This window comes from Aythya ferina, assembly GCF_964211825.1.
Source record: "Aythya ferina genome assembly, chromosome: Z".
Classification (NCBI taxonomy): domain Eukaryota; kingdom Metazoa; phylum Chordata; class Aves; order Anseriformes; family Anatidae; genus Aythya; species Aythya ferina.
Window position 1 is genome coordinate 47,669,740 of NC_140299.1, and position 21,099 is coordinate 47,690,838.

The window sequence follows — 21,099 nt, forward strand, 5'->3', positions numbered from 1 at the left end:
TGATAGGCACCCCACTGCATCATTGTCTGCAAATGATAATGCTCCTGTCAGATTATCAGCAGAAATACAAAGTTTTGGGCCAGCAGTCAGAACAGAAATTGTAGACTGCTCTTTTGTGTTAGTCAAACATGCCCGCTCTCTCTTTTTATTTATTTATTTATTTATAGGTGCCTTTTCCATTTCTTCAGAATAAAAAGAAATCTACTATAAATACTTACATAGATTTTATTAAGACAGTTACATCAGTTTTAAGCTTACATTTGAAAACATTTCTTCAAAATATCTGAAATAGCTTATTAAGTATTTGCTAACTAAAAGAGGTACAAGGCTTGAAACTCTTTTGTTACCAGGTTTTAGGAAAAAAATAAATAAAAAAAAATCCTGTCCTGTGGGGAAATGTGTCTCCTTAAGGAAAAATAAAGCTGGGTTCACATTTTTATTTCTGATGTGGGCCCATTCAGATGAATGTTTTGATAATTTTAATCAATGTTAGTGTCACCATGCTAGGAAAGTAATATAATGCAGTATGCTTTTATGCAAGCTTTTCACTCTATTATAAAGTAAATTAATATTTACAGTGTAGCCAAAGTCCTACATTGGCTACAGTTTGAAGTCTAGTCATTATTTTGTGTGTGCAGAGAGATATTAATGCCACTAATAATTTGTAAAATTTTCAAAACCCTGACTTGTGTCATGTACTGCTTGCTCTGGTTATCCTAGCAGCACAATCCCTTCAAAGCCTTGGACTGGCATACACTGCAACACTCTTGCTCAGGTGCTGGCGGGAGAGGCAGGAGTGTTTGCAGTGGCTGGACATGCCCTCTGTGCTTCTTCAGAAGCAAAAGAAAGGGGTGACTTTGTGGCCACAACACACACATGGGAATGCGTGCTGATACCTCTGCATTACTGTGCAGTGAACACAACCATGGAAATGCAGATGTTGAAAACAGATAACCTCCTTCAGGTTGAATGGTGTGATATTTTAACAGTACTTTAAAAACTAGAAAACAGTAATAAAATTCAAGTAACTGAAAACCAGAAAAGTTGACTGAAAGCAAATACATAACCTATTATTTCTGTTCTAGAAATGTCATCACACATTGCTTAACAATATATGCACTTGCTTAGAAATCATGTCTCAGGAATTTTTTACTTCCATTATTTCTCCATACTGTCGCAGGACTGGAGAAGGTGTGTGTGACCTTTTCATTGCTTTGATTCTAAACATATGTGTTACACGTTGTGTTCCCCTATGCCTCCAGCTTTCCCTTAGGGCTGCTGGGTGTGTTGATTGCAGCTGGCAATACCAGCACACCCACCAAAAGCACAGGCACCTCTGAGGGTTGGGATTCCCTTGTTCAGTTCCCACTGCCTATGGCTGCAGAGCTAGGAAGTCTGCTCTGACAATTTTTCTTATATATATATATGTATATAAGTATTGAAACATTTCTCTCGTGAGACCTCTTCTGAGGATAATTTCATTTAGAGTCAACCTATCCTAACAATCAAATATGTTTAAACTTAGTCCTTCTGTCCCTTTGCTTTTCATGGTGCCCTTTATTGGTGGGGGAGGCTTTCCCTGTCCTGGGACACCGAGCTGTGTTATATTTGGCTAAAGGGGATTTTCCACATCTCCTCCATGCCTCGCTGATGATTTCCACTCTCCATTTCTCTGTGCTGTAGTTTGGCTTCTCCAGATGGGTGAAGCTTTTGCAGTTCAAATGTTTGGGGGTTTCCCTGCAGGGCTTCTTTCTCTTCCTGGCTGTCAGCTCTCCTCCTGGCTCAGCTTTGCAATAACAAGTTTCTTTTTGAACTTCTGGGGGAAAATCTACCAGCCTGTGCCCTGTCAGCTCAGCCAATTCTTTGCCCCATGCAGTTTCCTCTCTCTCCACCACACTGCAGACACCAGGGCCTGGCACCTCCTCTTTGTGGCCCCACGTGCTCCTCAGCTCTCCGAAACCCATCCCCAATTCATTGAAGGCTTGCAGCAGACATGGTATTCGGAGAAGCCCTCCCCAGCTGTTCCCCTTCAAGTAAAGGCAGCCCAGGAAATCCCAGTGTGCTCCTGGGGCAGGAAGCTTCTCGTAAGCAGCCGCTGGCATGGTGGCACGGCAGCCCCCAGGCATCCCTGGGGGATGGGCCTGCAGAGGGGAGACACTGCTGTCACCATCATGGATGCACCCCAGGATAGGCGGGTCTCAACGTGCCTTGATCTTATAGCACTCTCAAACTTGGACATTTCAATTTTGTCCTTCACTTGAGCTCAGTTTGGAGATGTTTTCTGTTATCACTGGGTGATTACCTTAATTTTGGTTACAATGTTCTGTTCTGCTCTATTTTTCTTGCCCTTAAATGACAGTCCTAAGCAAAATGGATTTCCTTTGTGTTGCTACTAGTTACTGCACATTCTTACATATTATTTACATCACTTTTAGACCACCACAAGCTCCTTATTTTGATGGGTTATTGCAGTTTTAAACCAATTTAAAGTAATGAACAACTGAGTTGCTTTCTCTTCCCCTACCAAATCTCCGAGTAATTTCCAGGACTGGTACAATATCCCATTATAATGATGTAACATAGTGGTATAATAATCGATTTTAAGAACATTTTGACTGACAATGTAGCTCTGTCCGTACAGATGGCTCACAAAAATAAATTGCTATGTCCTTGCACATCTATTAAAAATGTTCTCTTCATTCAAATGGAAGGTAGTTGGGAATAAGCCGCAAATTAAATCCAGGCTCTTTTGGTGACTATGCTATCCATCTTGCCCCAGCTATCCACCTCCCACTTTCCAGAGACCAAGGATTTCCCTGGGAGCTGAAAACCATAGCATGCCACAGAAGTCCTGAAACTTTGAGGTATTTAAGGAATTAATTGCACCACAGCAACATAACACCACAAATGTATGTGAATTATCACAGATAATTTCCTGGTTTAGTATTTTTTGTCCCCACCTTTTCTTTTTTTGTGTGTCTTGCTATGCATGCCTGGCTTACAGACTTTTCAGGGAAGAAATACGTGATATGTAATAAACATTACATGTGAGGCACTGGTCTAATTTGTGTCAAGATTCAAACATTCTTCATCTGTGTGTTGTAGGTTTATCTGCACATTGCAGAGGGTTAGTTTCTCAAGATGGTTAGTAATTGTTTCACTATATTTTGTTTTATTTCATTGTACTGAACTGATTTTGAGTTTGCATTTGAAAGCATATTTTGTCACTGCTAACCACATTATATGAGCTTTTTCTACATACAGATGAACTGAGCAGGTAGTGTCCATTTGACAATCATGTGCTGTTCCACAGAGTTAAATATTTCTACTTGCGCTACTCCCTCAGTCAATATTTAAAGAGCTATTAATTCAAGCATTCAAATTGAAAGCCAGCTGACATAGCAAACTTGACCCAGGGTTCTGCCAGGTTAGGCAACGTTTGTCCTACATAACAAAGCAGAGCAATATGCATCCTGGAACACACTTGTATAAAACAGTATAGACGAAAGAGAAGCACGTCAGCCTAGCCTGGAGTTGTTTTGCGTGTGCGTAGATAACTAGCCTTGGTGTGGACTTCACTGCAGAGTGCTCATGTCATAGTTCTTCTTTCTCCCAGTAACTCTTAAAGACAACAACAAAAGGCAGCCGCACCACGTCCAGTCAAAAAACTGTCTTTCGAATGTCTTAGCTCCTACCAACTCCAGTGTACAAGTCAGGTGGGGTCTTCCTTGTTTTGCACACTTTACAATGCACAGCATTTAAAATAACTTAGTAAAAAAGAGAGAAGGAAAGAAAGAAAGGATCCATGGCTTTTAAAAGAACTTGAGAAGATAGCTATACTGTTGAATAAACAGAGAAATTTAAGGAAATGTGTTTTTAACTTCCTGAATGCATCAAAATACCACTGACTTCAGCTAACAGCTACATTAAAACAATTTTATATATTAGACAAGGCAGCTGTATAAATGTAAGAGTAATATTTTCAGCTTAGAAAAGCTAATGTCTTTACTCATTTTTCATACTCACATGTGCACAGGAATAAAAGTTTCTCTGTTCCTGTGTTCTCTATTTTCAGTGCATAAATATGGTACACTTCCATGAAGAAAATGCACTTATACATTTGTAGAGAGGAACAAAAAACCAACATGCCATATTTCAGTTCCTGTCATGAGATTTTTTTTTGCAAAACAATAATTCAGGGTTTCTGAACAATGATTTTTTTTGGCTATATTCATAATATAGACCTTTATGTATAACTCACATATTCACATACCCTTATTTAGTAGCTTTTATAATGTTATCACCCTGAAAGGCCCTTGTGGTTTTCATTCATATGATGGTTACATCTCTAAAATAGACTGTTCATTTAAAGGAGTCTAAAAGAAAGCTGCAAGTGATCCCTTACTATATAAAGAGAAGTGAAAGCTCTGGAAGCCACTGTTTTTCCACAACCATTTTTCTTCTTGGTCCCAATGTAAAGGTCAGAGAATTGACTGATTTTGTCATAATGGAGAGTGTCTGAAAATAACATAATCTTGACAGATGCAAGGGGTAGAAAATGGACAGAGAGCAAAAGCATCAGTAAAATGTGAGTGTGAGCAGGGAGATAGGCCAGCTTTGGTCACCTTTGAGATACTCAGAGGTGAATACGAAAACTGAGAGCAAGGAAATTACATGCTATTTGTTTCTGTATTGTAAATTCTTAAAGGATCACACTGAATAATTACCTGGTTTGTGAATGGTGTTTTCAGTGACTAATCACCACCACCTGGTTGGTCACTGAGGCCAACAGGTACATACTGGAATTCAGAACAAGGTATGCTTTAAGATTTATCTTTAATGCATCTAAATATCTTTGGCACATATAATATATAAATTGCACGTGTTTGCACATTTAAAAAAGCCTTTGAGTGCTGAAGCCAGGATTCTGCAAAATAACAGGCTTCACTTCTGGCTTTTGTTTGAGATAATGAGTGCCATTACAATCTAGTATTCATCTGTATGAGAGGTTTCCCATGCTTCTTTTCATTAAACTTTGTTCTCTATTGTTTTGCCAAGCCTTGAATTGAAATTTTAGGGTCTGCACAATTCCTGACTGAAAGGAGTAACTTTTCCAAAGCAGATGTCTTGCTGAGTTTGTCTTCCTTTTTGGATAAGTTCCAACTGAAAATGTTGCTGTTGTTCCCAATAATTAGAAGGGTAATATATGTATATATTTTTCCACAAAGAAATTGGAATCAAAATCTTACCACTGTAGACATAACCAAGCTCTGTAAGATTTAGCAAAGGTCCCCTTCAAGTCAGGGATGCATTTCATGAAGTCTCTTCTAATTTATTCTCCTGAGCTTAGCCATGTGGTGAAGATTAGTTTGTCTGATGAATTTCTGAAAGGAGCTTCAAGCAGTGAGTCCTTATAATTGGCCAAAGCAGGGGTTGTGTCTACATGCTCTAAATACTCCCTCTGCTGGTGCTGCCTTGGAGGAAGAGGAAGTTTCCTGGCCGGGTTGGTGAGGTATGAGCCCTGGGAAAGAAGAAACGCAGGAGTTAGCAGACATGGAGATAACCTGCATGATCATGTTGCTCATAACGGAAGTGAAGGGGGAAACATAGAGGAATGAGCTAAGCCAGGTGCACATTCTCCATCCAGGCCCTGAAACTCTGCAGATGAGCAGAGGAGTCTCATTAAGGCTGCTAGTATATTTCCTATTAATTGTATTCTGGCAAAGGAGATGGGTTTTGGAGAGCAATGTGTCCGAAGACTGTCAGCCTTTGGTGGAAAATTCATCATGTGATTAAAAAAAATAATCTGAACAGAGAAAGGTTGTTCCAGTGAAGTCTGGATAAGTTCAGTTATAAAATGGCTTGTAATGATATGCTTTGTATGTATGTAACCCCTATAGTGTAAGCTTTTGAAAATTAGTGCATAACTAAACTGCTTACAGAGCACGGTCAGAGACTGCTATGTAAGGTTCTTCACCCAAGTGTTTGAAGGTAAGAAAATGGCAAGGAGGCAGTGGTGATTGTTATTCAACTTTATTTCAGCCTCTTTTTTTTTTTTTTTTTTTTTTTTTTTTTTTTCCCACTGTTCATTTTTTACAGGGAAAAAAGCATTTGATTAAGTAATTGACTGTGTCATAGCTCAAATACACAGGGCATTGAAAGTGCTTGTGTGAACAATAACATTTCAAAACTCTAGTGTACTTTATGTTTTACTGAATGTATTAAAAAATGCTGTTTCCTAAGATGTTTTAAGCTAATATACATTTCCCCTTTTTTTTGCTCTTCAATGGTAAACCCCACAGCTGCACATGAAAGGCCAGGCTTGAGGGCAGAGCCACAGCTGGGCCTCACAACTGGTCCAGATTTCCCTGCCTCTGTCCCAGCAGCTTGGTGCACTGGCATCCCGTCAGCAGTGTCTGCAAGTAGCAGTGCTTTCACCACAGCCTAGGAACCTCACGTGGGCATTGGTGTCAGCCCAAACGATCCTCAAAATTTTTCTGCAGGCTTTTGAGAAGTACTATGGCTGTTTCCTAAGGTTCCTGTTGCAGTGGAATTGCTTAGGAAATTAGGGAAAATATTATTAAGAAAAAATAAAAGAAATCGTTATACTTAGATGGGCTTCTGAAAAATTCCGCTGTATTTCCTCTGGACCCTCTTCTAGTGGTGAGAAGGTCTGTGTATCCTCTGCACTGATATCTGGTGAGCAGCACAATGGGCTTCACACATGCTGCAGTGCTTGCTGAACATGTGCATTTGGGAGAACAGGGGTGTGTAAAGATTGAAGTGTGAGTCCTGAACTTCTGGCTTCAAGGAGCGTGGCAAATCAAAAGAAGATAGGAGAGTGAAAATACACAGGACGTGGGCCAGCAATCGATATCTGCCTGAATAAATAAACCAACTGTTAACGCAGTCAGAATCAAGGTTCTTAACAAAGCTAATACATGTAACTGGTCTTGAAATACGTAAAGGGCTGCTGTGAAAAACAAGAGAACAGCCTGTCTTCCCTGTCCAGGACAAAGAAGCAATGGAATGACTTACCTAGGGAGAGTCTAGTGTCTTCATCACCAGAGGCTTTACAGGACAAGTTGGGCAAACAGCAGTCAGGAATAGTCTGGCTATAGCTGAGACAGCTCCGGGACAGAGCGAAGGGAAGAATAGTGACCTCATGAGCATGTTTTCATCAGTCTTTTTCCCTGAAGCTATGATCCTATCACTGTACACTTAGTCTTGTATGTCCTTCTCTTGTTGCACTCCAAGACATGCCTTGCATTTGTGCAAGGTCTAGGAAAAAGGGACAATTATGCTGAGTAGGATCTTTACATTTCACTGCAATAATAGGAGAAAGTTTTGGCAGGTGGGTGTCTTCTGAACGCCAAAGCCCTCTTTAAAATGCCAGTGAGATGTTTTAAATCACTTCTGGAGTATGCTGCCTGTATTGCATGAGTCGTTCTTAGGCAGAGTAGCCTTGCAGGCTGGCCTGCAGGGAGAGCTTGCAGGGACCAGCCATTGGCATTCCGTCCTTGTCCTTTGGATCTGGTTGTTTGGAGGAAAGCAAATACAGAGTCTGTGCCACCACCACCATACAGAGGTGTATGTGCATGTGCATTTAAAGTTTCTATCTAGTGCCCAGCAAAAATATCAGAGATCATATAAGACTTGTAATCAGTAGCAGCTGTCATGCCTACCAAGTTATGCATAGGCTTAACCATTTTGCTGGGGGTAGGCATGTATTAAAATCACTTTCCAATATTTTCAACGTGAGAACTTGCATAAGCATCAGATTATTTAATAAAAATTAAGTCTGGAGTAAAGAAGCTTTGGTCACACATACCACAGTAGTACTTATGTTGCAATTCTATTGCAACAGGTGTTCTATTTTGTTAAGACCGTGGGATCAATAACTAAATTTGCAGAAAAGCCAGCTGCTTAGTGGTTAGTGGCTGCTTTAATGTGGCAAGTACAACTTGTTTGGCCAAACCTGATCCTCTGAAACAGTATCTTCCAAAGCATACCAATAACAACTTTCTTCTTCTGCAGTCTCAGACTAAAAGATAAAACAAATCTGCAAACAATATTCTGACATATTGATCTCATTTAAACATCTCTTGTTCCTGGGGAATGGTAAGTCTCTAGGTCCTGTAGAATCAAATATTTTTTCTATTTGCTCTTCCAGGACAAGTTATGCAGTCTACATATGCATGAAAAATCAGCAATTGTCCAGGATATTCTCCATTCCATTTTTAACTCCTCTATAATTTAAAACACATGGCATATACAACACATGCACAACTTCTTTTAAAACAGTTATAGACCTTTCTGAGTACAGACCAGTATTGTAATTTGTATCATAGTGCTAGTCCAAAGGCCAGAAAAGATTAATTATAATGGATTTGGAGTTCTTCAGATGTAATTAAGGAATAATTGGGACACTTTTAATGTGAAAATGTGCAAATGCATTTGTGTGCATATTAAAAAAAATAATTATGTTGTGGATTATCTGTAATTTGGTAATTTAAAATGAATGAATATGTTTGTGAAATTACATGGAAATACTAAGAGGAAAATTTGGTAAAATCTTCTGGGAACTGCATTTAGAAAAGAAATTGGATGTAATACATATCAGAGAAAAAATCCTTGTCATCAGAATCTAAATAAAACTGCAGCTGTGCTTGGTTGCATAGGTAGACTGTTCCCAGCATTTGTCCCAAATGGAACTTGTGCTGGGCTGCCATGTGGCTCCACCACAGAAGTAGAGAGGCAGCAAACCCCATTCCTTGATGACTTTATCCTACTGAGCAGCCTGTTTTCACTTGCCTTTAGTGCCAAGGAGCCCCATAAGCGTTCCCAGGGAGTCTATGCTGCATCTGTAAGCCATGCCATGTGCCCAGGGGCACTGAAGGAGAAGAGCCTTGCCCTAGCCTGGGCTGTCCTCAACTCTTGTAATAAGGAACTTGACCGTCAGAGTGCTTGCAGAGCCCATTATAAGCAACCGGATCTATTTATTTATTTATTTATTTATTGGACTGTGGTGCTGAGGGTGGTATAGGAAAACAACTTGAGTAGGATGAAATCAAAAAGTGAACAAAGGGAGGACCTGGCAAAAAATGAATTGGATTTTACAATTCCCTGTAATAAAATCTAATAAATGTCCTTAAAAGCCCTTCAAGGCAAGTCAGTTTTGGACTTCAGTGCAGGGCACAGTTGCAGTGCTACTTGGGTTAACAATGTGAAGAGACAACTGAAACATGATCCATGCCTACAGCAGCAGGGTTTGGATTCTGGGAGTTTTCTGTTTTTGCCTGACAAATTCCTTCACAGGTGTTCAACAGACCTCTTCCGAGTATTAAAAACAAAGCTGTAGCTGTGTTTTAAGGAAACAAACAAATAAACAAAACTCCCATAGAGAAGCAAAATCCTGTAAATGATGTAAAGTAGGACGGTAAATGAAGTAAAATGATGGAACACCTTTACTTCTTCCAGTTTCTGTGACTTTCTACCCTCAAAAATATTGATACAATCTAGTGCAGTCAAAATCTTGATGTATCACTGAATTTAATGAATGCATTGTTGGGATTTTGTTGTTTAGATTACTAAAAATACAAACAAAAATCTCAAACAAAAAGCAGATTTTATTTTATTTTATTTTATTTTATTTTATTTTATTTTATTTTATTTTATTTTATTTTATTTTATTTTATTTTATTTTATTTTATTTTATTTTATTTTATTTTATTTTATTTTATTTTCCCCCTAAAGGCAATGTGCTATAAACGTTTCTCTCTGTATATTTATATATACATATTTCTGGTTATGATTTATTTATTTAATCTACAGGGAAGACAAACCACCTGTAATTTGAGCCCATTTTCCCAAATGTTAACTTATGAGACACATTTTTACAAGAGCAATTTAAAAATAAAATGTAAATCTGATATTAAAAAAATAAAAATAAAAATAAAGGGTAAAAAAGGCTTAAATTTCCAGCACCAGGCTTAGGTGTATGTGCAAACTGGAGCCTTCTAAGTATGTGCATTCTTGACAGTCAGTATCTAAGTTCAGAATTATTCTCTTCCATTTCAGTGTTTTATGTCAAACATAAACTAAACCCAGGTATGCTGCCTTGAACTCTTTTCCCTTTTGTCAGGTGAACATGATATTTTCAGCAGCTATAATAAAAGAAAAAGAGTCCTGAACTTGGGACATAAGACCAAAGCAAAGAGGAACAAATCTGAATGTTAGAAGAGGCAGTTTAAATCCTCTGTGGAGGTCATTCAGTACCAGAAACTCTCCACCTCCTCCAAACATAAGGTAAAACAAAACAAAACAAAACAAAAATAAAATAAATACTACAGATCTTCAGCTTTACTAGTTAATCTTTCCTGTCTTGGCTGTACCCCTCTGGAGTATTTTCCAGTTCACAGAACAGCTCAGCTTTGCACATCCTTCTCAGGTCAGCTATGTCTGAGAACGAAATAAGGAGGCTGCTCTGTTCTGGAGGTACCAAAGGAGCCACAACTTTATTTAACTCAGCTTTCTCCTCTCTACAACCAAAGATCTGCAGTGTATTTTTCCAACATCGAGGTGCTGTCATCCTCCTTATAATGCAACAGTGAGACCAGCTAAATAGCCAGGAGTCAGGTTATTAAAACATCAAGTCCTTCATAAGAATTGGCTCAGCTGTAAACTGGAACTGGAATTTCTTTTCCCTTGATAACCTTCTTCAGCAGGCACAACTGCTGCTGCTGCTGCTGCTCTATGATGAGACTGGTCTCCTCACATGCAGCATTCGCTCCTTTACTTCCTTTGCCCTGTCAAGAGGTTGAGTAATACTTAGCCTGAAAGGCCTCATCTTCTTGTGCTGTATTTCCCATGGCCTCTGTAAAACTCTCTGCAGGATTTTTTTTTTTTTTTTTTTTTTCCCACTGAATATGTTCCTATGACATCCTTTTGGAGTGCTAAGTGGAGAAGACTCTTTGCTTAGCCTGTGTGAGGGAGAAGTCATGACCAACAATGGCAGATGTGGTGTAGCACTTTTAGAGTGGTATTTCCCCTTCCCTCTGGTGACAGGAAGGTGAAATGGCTACTGCAGTGAAGAGCTGAGAGCCTTCTCTGTGGGGTGGCTTGCTCCAGAGGCATGCTCTGGCAGGGGGCCTGGTGATGGAGGTGACAAGGTGATCTAAATTCCAGCTGCATAGCAACATACCCTTCCTTAGGAATATGATGAGGCAAAAGTAACTTTGCCCAAAGATAAGTGTTTAGCTCTAAGTCAAAAGATAAAATTGAGATGCTGAGAGCTAGGAAAGGGTATGTGAGATGACTCAGTGTGAGAGGGTGTACCCTTTGTGTAGATGACTTGGTCATTGAAATGCTTGTAGACCTAGGGCTAGATTCATCCAGATTTCTGCAGAACAGCATCATGACAGTGATATTACACTGGTGACATCCACCAGTTCAGAAGTGCTGCTCTTGTGCCTTCAGCAGCATCCCTTCAGCAGTCATGAATGCTCTGCTGTGTCAGAACTGATGTGCTTTTTCCTCCTGACCTCACTCTGGTTCCTCTCTTGTATTATCCTTGTTCTTGTGTGTGCTTCCTTCTGTGTAACATACCTTATGCTTTTTCCCCCTGTTTTAGGAAATGCAGGTCTAAGCAGAAGGCAGCAGCAGGCTTAGCTCATTGCCTAAGAAAAGTTGGTTGCAATTAATGCCAGGGAAATGGAGGACATTTCTGGATATCTCTGTGAACTTTATCCATTCATTTATGAATTTTATGGTTGGTTGGTTGTCAGGAATGGTGAGGCTGTGCACTTAAAAATACTGTAAGGGAATACAGGACCCCATCTTGCCCTTTCTGCTGGTGACACTGCCAGCTCCAGCCAGGGCTTGTGGGCACCAGGAATCCTGGCAGATGAGAGACATCCACAGCCCAGAAATGCTTATGCTGGGGTACAGCTGTGTCATCATGAAATTGGAATGTACAGTATATGCTTTCTGTGAGCATAGCTCTGAGCACAGAAATGTGTATATCATCAACGGCACCTGCCCCTCTATGGAGCGGCTCAGCTGTTGTGATAGCAGATGAGCTAAATTTAAGGTTTGCACATGCTTGATTCTATTTAATACCTACCAAGGGGAGTTTACAGGGGGAAAAGGAAAACAGCTTTGGGATCTACATATATACAGAGTTCTGAAATATATTTTTCTGTTTTGTGTTTATTCTTAGTTAAATCTGAAGTCACTTTGATTATTATTATTATTTTTGTAAAGTAAAAATCCAGTAAAAATCACGTGTACTTCCCCTTATTACAAAATATACTGTCACTGGATACAAAGCTGTAAGTTTTACACGACATAATTATTAGTATTCCCCATAAAACTTAGAAGACATACTCCCAAAATTGCAAGGGAGAAGGTTTGATCTTGTTGAAATTTAGGAGATCCAATACAGCAGTTTTCACTAGACCTAACTTCTCCATTATTTCCTAAGAGTATAAAAAATGTTATGACCACATCTTCAGAAACATATTCAGAGCATCAGAAGCATATGCTAAATGTGGTTTGTTAATCATGGAGGGAATTGAGATACTGCATGTAAGAAATATGTTTTTAACTTGAATCTCTGCCAAAAAGCCTTCTTCAAATTCTTTTCCTACTCTGGCAAGGCACAGCAAATCATCCCACTACAGACATTTCAGGGGTATTTGAGTACTGGCAGCAAACACAGAGGTCTTGAAGAAACTTTAAAGATACAGTACCCATATTGTTTTGGAAATTACAATATCCTTAGCCAAATTAATGAGCTGTGCTGCTGCTGTTTATCAGTGAGATATACCTGGACATTAGTAATGCAATAAACTTATGTTTTATACTAAAATTAAACTAAAAGTCACCTTGTCATATTTTTACATGTGCCTCTGTATGGTGTAACTGGAAGCGAGATTCTCCTCTGTGTATCTGAGAATGACTTCATTCAGATAACTTGGTACATGCTGGGAGTTCTATCATGCAAAGGTAAACATTCAGTTATTACCCTTCCTTAAGTCTCGTGTAAGGTAAAGTTCAAAAAATAAGAAACTGAAAATTCACCTGATTTGACAGATCAACTAAGAAAACAAACAAACAACAACAACAACAACAACAACAAAACTCTCAATCACACATAAATTGAAATTACATGTGGAATTTTTTGCTTCATAAAACTGCAGGAGGGAGGAATACAGACAGGCAGACATATCTGTACAATGTTTTGTGAAAACAAATGCTTGTGGCCAGTTAAGCCCTGCCTTGGGGTTATAGCAAACAAACAATGATAAGGATGGTGCCATGCTGACTCTCTGGTGTACCAGAGCAGGTATTGTACATCAACAGTCAGGCAGTGTCAAAGCCAAGTTTGAGTAACAGGAATTTAGCACTTCACAATCTCGTGACCTCCAGAAAGGCCACGGTGTGTGTCAGAAGTGTGTTACAATTGATTTTGAGCAAGGAGGGAGAGGTGGAAGCTCTATTATCATTGCTATCATTCTTTGCTGGGTGTGAGAGATACTATTTGTGCTGTGAGGACTGGTGGATAGGTCTTTTATTTTTGAGCTGAGTAAGCAGATGTGCTCTCCTCCACTTGTTTTAAGGAGACTTAAGATGAACATATATATTTTTTTTTTAATTTAGAAAATTGTGCATACAAGTTTACCTGGTACAGTTGATCACTCATGGTTTGCTGCCAGTGAAGATCTGCTTTATTTCCTGGCCTGTGCAAACTGAGCGCTCTCCCAGAATAATTACTCAGCACTCTTAGGAGGGATTTACTCCTTAACCCAAGTTATTTGGTAAGTCATAGTAGTATTCCCATTAATGAACACAAGTGTTTCTTTTGAACCTAGCTTAAGTGCAGCTGAAATGTTAGCCAAATTCATGAATGCATTTGTGGCTGTGCACATTCAACTGTGGATTTTTGGAGTAAGGGATTGGGTAGGATATTTTAAATTGCTTGCTCTGATGTTTAGGTTCTCTGGATTACTGAGAAGTGTTATAATTGCACTTAGAGAGAGAGTGTTTACATACATTTGATGACCAATTGGCATGTGACAACAACATATAATGTATCAGGACACACTATGCAAGCTCTCCAAAGGACCATTTTCAAACATGTATTGCTAATGCTATTGTAGCTGTAACAGAGGAATGATTTAAGAGAGGCAAGTGTTAAGGGCAGAAGAGATGTGTGTCAGCTATTAGCAGTTAGGATGAAAACAAACTTTTATTCCAACAAAACCTTCTTAGCTTTTAAAAAACTTTATTGCTGTTAACAATTTCATGGCCCTGATTTTACTAATGCTAAACATGATCTAAGAATAGGTAAAATAACTTCAATAATATTAATTTTGATATTTAAATAAGACAATGTCAAGTTTCTCAGCTCAGTCTTATTCATGCATTTTGCTGTTTGAGAGAATATGGATAAATTGTGTTTGTCTTCAACAGCTTAAAACAATGGGTATTAAAGACCACATGGGCTCTGATGGAATAGTGTAACAATGAACAATGAAGACAGTACAGAAGATATTGGCTGTTGACTAGAATGCAACATTTTGTGCCAGATAAATACTGACATCGAAGTTTTCCTTTCTGCTGCCTTTTCAGTCCCTCTGTCTCTAGTAGTGCATGGTGTTCCCACTTACCATCTTTCTTGTTCTTCTTCACAGTCTTCAGAATTGTACTGCATGTACCCAACATTACAGATATGAAAAACTAAAGCATTAATCAATCACATTGATCCATATAATTTCATGCATCTGTTACTTGAGAAGGTAAACAGATCCCAGGACATGACCGAGGGCTTTTCCACAAGAGCTGTGTTCAGAAGGGGGAAAACACAAAGCAAAAAAAAATATCTTAGCATTAAATAGCTATGTCAGCAGACTGTTGACTGCAGCATAACCTGTTATTTGGTTCTGATGTGTGTCTGGGCCAGCAAGTAGGAGAACATACTTAATACTCTTCTCATGAAAGAGGATCTCAGTTCCTGGTAGGGGAGGAGGCATAATGCTGTCTGTTGAGTCTCCAGTGGCATTTCTGAAAAGTGCCAGCTAGCACAGTCTATTCCCTTGGGGCAGATGCTAAGGCTACTCCAGCAGTACTCTCCCTTGTACTCTGTAAAAAGACCAGGCAGACAGAGAATAAACTTCCATCTGCCTTAACACTAACAATCTGAGAGAAGGACAGACAAAAGCAGCACTAGCGTAAACACCAACTAAAATAGCCCACTGCAGATTTAATACCAAGAAAATGTCAGAATTAAGGATTTCCTGTAGTGTTCACCCAAGACAGCACTGGTTCCATAGTAACAGGGTGAGAACTATGCAGCTTGATGCCTGCAGTGCCATGGTGCATGATGTTGTACTATAGAAGAAATATGGGGGAAGGGAGAAAGAGGAAACAGGGCAGTGGAGGGATGCTGTAAAGCCCCTGTGAGACTTAAATCAGACGAGGGCTCTTACTGCAATCAATGTAAATCCCTCGTCATCCAGAAAACAGATAAATGGCAGAGCAGAAAAGTAAAAAGGAATTTTCTCCTGCGAAAATTAACCAAATAAAATCAGTTTTATGTTTTTCCTTTTTATCCATCAAAGGTGACTTTTCAGGTTGTCTTGGCAGGTTTTAAATTCCTAATACATTTTGCTTAAGGTTACTGAGACTGGAATCCTTTTGGCCCAAAATGTGGAGTGTGTGGGACACTGGTGTTTGCTTAAGGTAACATTAACGCAGTCTTGTCAAATTGAGGTTTATTGAGTTTCCACTTCATTTCTTCTCTTGGGATGTGGAACTTGACTGACCTGACACCTTACCTCATGTGACCTAGATAGGATGTGGATAGTCCTTGTATTGTCACCAGTTTAATGAAAAAAAATAAAAATGTAAAAGTAGTCCAAAGCGCATATTTACTTTCTGAAGCTACTCTGAGTGTTTTGCTGCTCCCTGTGAATAAAAGTCAATATTATTTATCCTCATAACATCTCTGAAGTAACTCTAAATTCATATGGATGAGGTATTTTTTGGTAATCAAAGTATGTTTGGCCTAAAATAGGGACATGGAATTAGTACTGTGAAAAACAAAACAAAAAAAAATCTCCACCACCAACAAAAAAGCATTCATATAAAATCCAATTCTAAAAAAAAAAAAAGTATTTCTAACCAATGAAAGACTATTCTGGCAACTGTAGAATTGCAAAAGTAAACGTGCTTTGTGGCTGGAAACAAACAAACAATTAAGCTAATTCTATAATATAAATGAAAATAGCAAGACTGCTTTGAAGAAATTAATTCTTGAGCATCACCTATTGATGACCAGTCTGACACTGTAAAATCAAAATTTGCAATTAGTTTATCATAAACTTTCTACTGATTTTCTTGCAGGATTTGCATATTCTGCAGGAAGTGCAGACTTTGGCACTATCTCATACAATATTCCAAAGGCAAGCTAGAGAGTTATTTATGGTCTCCACTAAACATCACATGAGTGCAGAAGTACTAGGTCAATCATAACCAAACTGCAATTTTGTGGGAGAGAAAATTGTTGGTGAATGGAAGGAAGTATGGAAGGATTTCAGGGATCTGCATTGGCTCTATGACTGCTAAGAGTTTCACTTATGCCCTTAGTGATAGAATAGAGCATGCATCTAGTAGCTTTTCTGGTATATCAATTTGGGAGCTCCTGACCAACAAACTATCTAGTTTTGTATGTTGCATTGCAAGAAATATATGGATTAATACAAGAATCATGTGAGAGAAACAAGAACTATCAGAACTGTAAAATAAATAAACAAATTAATAAATCTACTTCTGAAAAACAGAAAACAACTAATAAATTCAAATTAAATTAATCTGGAGAGGAGTCTGATATCAAACTTCAAGAGTGCAACGGATTTTTAGGCTGGAAGAAAAACTTTCAAGTGGAAGGCTAGAATACTAAGGTTATGAAATCTATTGTACAGCTTTAAGGAACAGCTCAGAAAGACACCTACAAGAAATTAGTTTAATCAGTACAACTGCGAGCATGCCATATGTCTCTTTTCTTATGATTTTTAAGAAACATCTTTTTAAAGGTGTTTTAAGTTTGATGAATAGTGACCTTAGGTAAGAAGTTGTGAGTTTTTTTTGTTTTTTTTTTTTTTTTTTTTTGAGGGGGGCAGTGGTTGTCAAGGTTGGATATTGCAAACATGTTTGCATTTTTGTTTGCAAAACTGGGACTTGACTTCAGATGAATTCATAAATAATATGCATAATTGTTCTTCCTAATGTAGTACAAAAACCTGACTTCCACTGTTGTCAATGATCCATCCTCTAGCACTGGGGCCAAAAAGCTGATGCACTCTGACCCCATGCAGTGCTATTATGGCTGCCACTTTAATTTTTATGGCCTGTTATGAAAACTGCTGTTAAGCAATAAGACCTAACTAGGCATGACTCCTGCTGGGCAGACAGCCATGCTTGGCCTATTTGTGTAAAACAAAGGATGCAGGCAGGATACCATAGACAGCTAGAAGAGAAGAGACAGAATATGAACTCCTGTGTGTCAGTTCTTCAAGGACCACATGTACTCTGCATGTATGTGAATAAAACAGCCCTGATCTGGTTTATGTTTAGTTTTTCAGGGGGTGTGTTTTGAGGGTGAAGATGGAGGAGGAATTATTATAAACCATAGCTTCAATAACTCTTTCCACAAAATATACTCTAAAACATAGAGAAAACAAGGCAGTGTCTTTCTTTATGTTTCTCAGGTCTTATTGTAACATTCAGGACTTAAGGAATTGGAAAATGATGGGACAGCAAGATGTTAACACACAGTCAAAACCGAAGAATGCAGAACTTGCTGTATCTATTTGATCATGTGATTTGTATTGAAGGCTCTGAGCAAATCTTGACATTATTTTATTTTATTTTTTATTTTTTACAAATGCCTCCTTAGTTGGGCCAATGTTTTATACCCCTTAAGTGAAACTGTTTGAATATTTTATAAAGATGTTTTGGTTGAGGGTACACAGTCTGTGTCACCTTGCAACAAGTGAATTCCCATTCCTTACTGACTATGTTATAAATGAAAACATTTTCAAATAAGAAAGTCTCACAAAGTCTCTGCCTATACATCACTTCATAGAAATCATGTCAGAGTGGTGCTCTAAAAACTACTTTATTTTGATTTTAAACTTACTGTAATCAACAGCAAAAATAATATAATTAAGAAAAAAAAAGTATTGTTATTTGCCATTTTTATAATATTTATTTTCTGTTCTTTAAATAGAAACGAATATGTAACATTAAAGGAATATGCTATATATTAACAAGCTTCTTGATTTTTAGAGCCATCTGAATTTCAGCCATAAGAAATCACGTTGACACTCCCTGTTGTCTGTGCTGGCCAACATATTTTGTCCTGATTCTGTCTTTTAAGAAGATTATTCTTTAATCACAACTAAAACAAACCTGAAATTTTGCAAGTAGAAGATACATTTCAATTTTAATATCTGTCAGCATGACTGGCAGTTCAGATCACTAAATTTGATGGAAAATACTTAAAAAATCTAAATAAACATAGAAAGTAAGTGTACTGCATATAATTAATATGCATTAATATAAATAATATAAATATATATTATAATAATAAATAATATGCACTGAGTATTAGACAAGGTATCTCAACAGAGCCTTTGAATAATGCAAAAAGTTAAAAAACACAAAGAGAACATGATCATAACATCGTCCTTTTTTCCTGTGCTTCTCTTGCAGGGAAGCTGAGATGCACAGAACACATGGGAGTAACATTTGCATGGAGGATGGCACTGACTGCTTTGTGACACATGCAGAAGAGAAGCACTTTCTGAGTGGCACTATCTACAGTTGGTCCAGGATGGATACTTACCCAGGGGATAAATGATGCATCTTCGAGGCAGAGGAGAGGTCCCCAGCTGGCTTCCAGGCCTGGGTAGATATTACGAGCTGCTGTCAAGCGCCCTCACAAAGCACTGCCCTCTTTTTCTTCCCAGATCTCTGCCATCCTTTATCCTGTCCCAGATGTCCTTTCACAGCTGCCCAATCCCACCTGATTCATGTTTGTAATACTCTCAATTAAAAAATTAGTAATTAAAATGAAGCCCCCTTTGCCCATATTACTCTCAGCCTTTACACTGCTCCATCTGCCTGTTCCCAGTCTCCTTGTTTTTAAAAAGACTCATTAGCATGTGATCTTGTCCCTGCCAGGATTCCCCAGTGCCATCTGCTCCCTTCCTACATGATCAGTCCCACCCAGATCAGTGTTTACCATACTCAAAAATCAAACGTTTTCTGAGCACTGGTTTTGAAGAATGCTTTTGTGATTCTCTACCAAAGACAACTCCAATCAGCCTCTGCCCACATTGCCAATGCCATAGAAGGCCATAGAAATGCCATAGAAATGATGTATTCCCGGATATGTGGGGTCTTTGTGGCAACAACATGTCAGTATCCTTTGGGCTATTCAACCATATGATGTGTTATTTGCTTAAGGCATTTTAATCTGATTGTGAGGACCAAAGAGTAAACTAACACCTTCCTAAACTCAACATCCTCCTTGTGGAAGGACTTTGTGTATAACATTAAATTTTAACTCCAACATAAAAATATGTTCATATTATAGTGCTTGGAAGAGTTTTCAAAATAGACCTTCTTTTTCCATTTTCCCTAGATATTTTCGAGGCATGTTCTGCTTATAAAGAGGAGAAGCAAGTGGGGTAATGTCCTCTGCTTCCTAGAGAACTGCTGAAGAGTGTCCCAGACTTTTTCCTTACATTTGAGCTAGGAGCTCCAGTGGGTGACTTGCAATACTCTTGCTGCTCTTTGCTTCAGGCTTCTTCCCTGTGAGTGAGGTGGGACTTGCTGTACATTTTTGTGCCCATCCTCCTACCTGGAAGTGATCTGGGCCCTCTCTTATGTAACTTAGATTTCAGAGAATGCCTGCACCTGATATTGGGAGTTTTAGAACTTGGCAGTGGTCAAATGTCTGCCTCTGGCAGTTGCTGTGGGCTGCCTGCTTCATAAATGCTCCATACACCCTACTTGAAATAACATTAGATCAGAACAGGAAAAAGCCAGAAGTACTTTAAATCCATTTCTCCAGGTTTATGCAGCCATGCACTTAACATAGGACAGTGACTTTCAATACTAAGCATCACAATGTTCACCCCTTTAAAGATCCAGCTCTATGATAACAGAAGTCTCTCCTCCAAATCATGTAAAAGGTGCTGATGAATCTGAGGCCAATGAATACAATCTATTAAGACTTAAAAACAAAGCACAATAAAACAAACAAACAAACAAACAAACAAAAAAACAAAAACAGGAAAGAAAAATAATTTGTACTTACATTTTTGTGTTGCTTGCTATTGGTTATGAAGACTGTTATTAGAAATGTGGTGGGTCCTTAAGCTTGAAAATATGTTAATTTTCCTCAGTGGAGGTTACACTTGATGGGATCTGTGGGTGGGGTGAGGAAAACTTGTTCCCTATGATTTATACACACTGAAACCACTGATGTGTAAATATCTGCAGAAATGCTGTAAACTCAACAAGAAGATTTTTTTACTCGATATTTGAGTGTCTTCAGTACAACAGTGTTTTTACAATACACATAAAGTTGCTGATGGTATATGCAAAGTGCAGTCATTGTGCCTGTCGTGGCTGAAACTGCATTAAGAATTAACAAAACCTAGCACATGAACTCAACCAATACCATACCCTCCTCCCTAATTAATATATATTTCTTATAAGTACTTTTTGAAACATACTAATATGATTTCTTTTGTGTCCTACAATTTTGTTTATATTAAGCTATGAGGGAAGGGAAGGGAAGGGAAGGGAAGGGAAGGGAAGGGAAGGGAAGGGAAGGGAAGGGAAGGGAAGGGAAGGGAAGGGAAGGGAAGGGAAGGGAAGGGAAGGGAAGGGAAGGGAAGGGAAGGGAAGGGAAGGGAAGGGAAGGGAAGGGAAGGGAAGGGAAGGGAAGGGAAGGGAAGGGAAGGGAAGGGAAGGGAAGGGAAGGGAAGGGAAGGGTTGCACTTTCAGATATAGGATTTACAG

General features: G+C 38.7%; 1 long non-coding RNA gene across 2 annotated transcripts; it reads right to left on the bottom strand.

Moving 5' to 3' along the window:
- Positions 1-297: 297 nt before the first annotated feature.
- On the bottom strand, positions 298-20,436 carry LOC311427640. Of its 2 annotated transcripts, none has more exons than XR_014687460.1 (3): positions 18,911-20,436; positions 6,610-6,877; positions 298-5,521 (listed from the first exon to the last, which is right to left on the bottom strand). It is a non-coding gene; the product is annotated as an uncharacterized lncRNA (long non-coding RNA). The 2 variants fall into 2 exon arrangements; XR_014687461.1 differs by having other exon boundaries at positions 6,610-6,881.
- Positions 20,437-21,099: the final 663 nt, after the last annotated feature.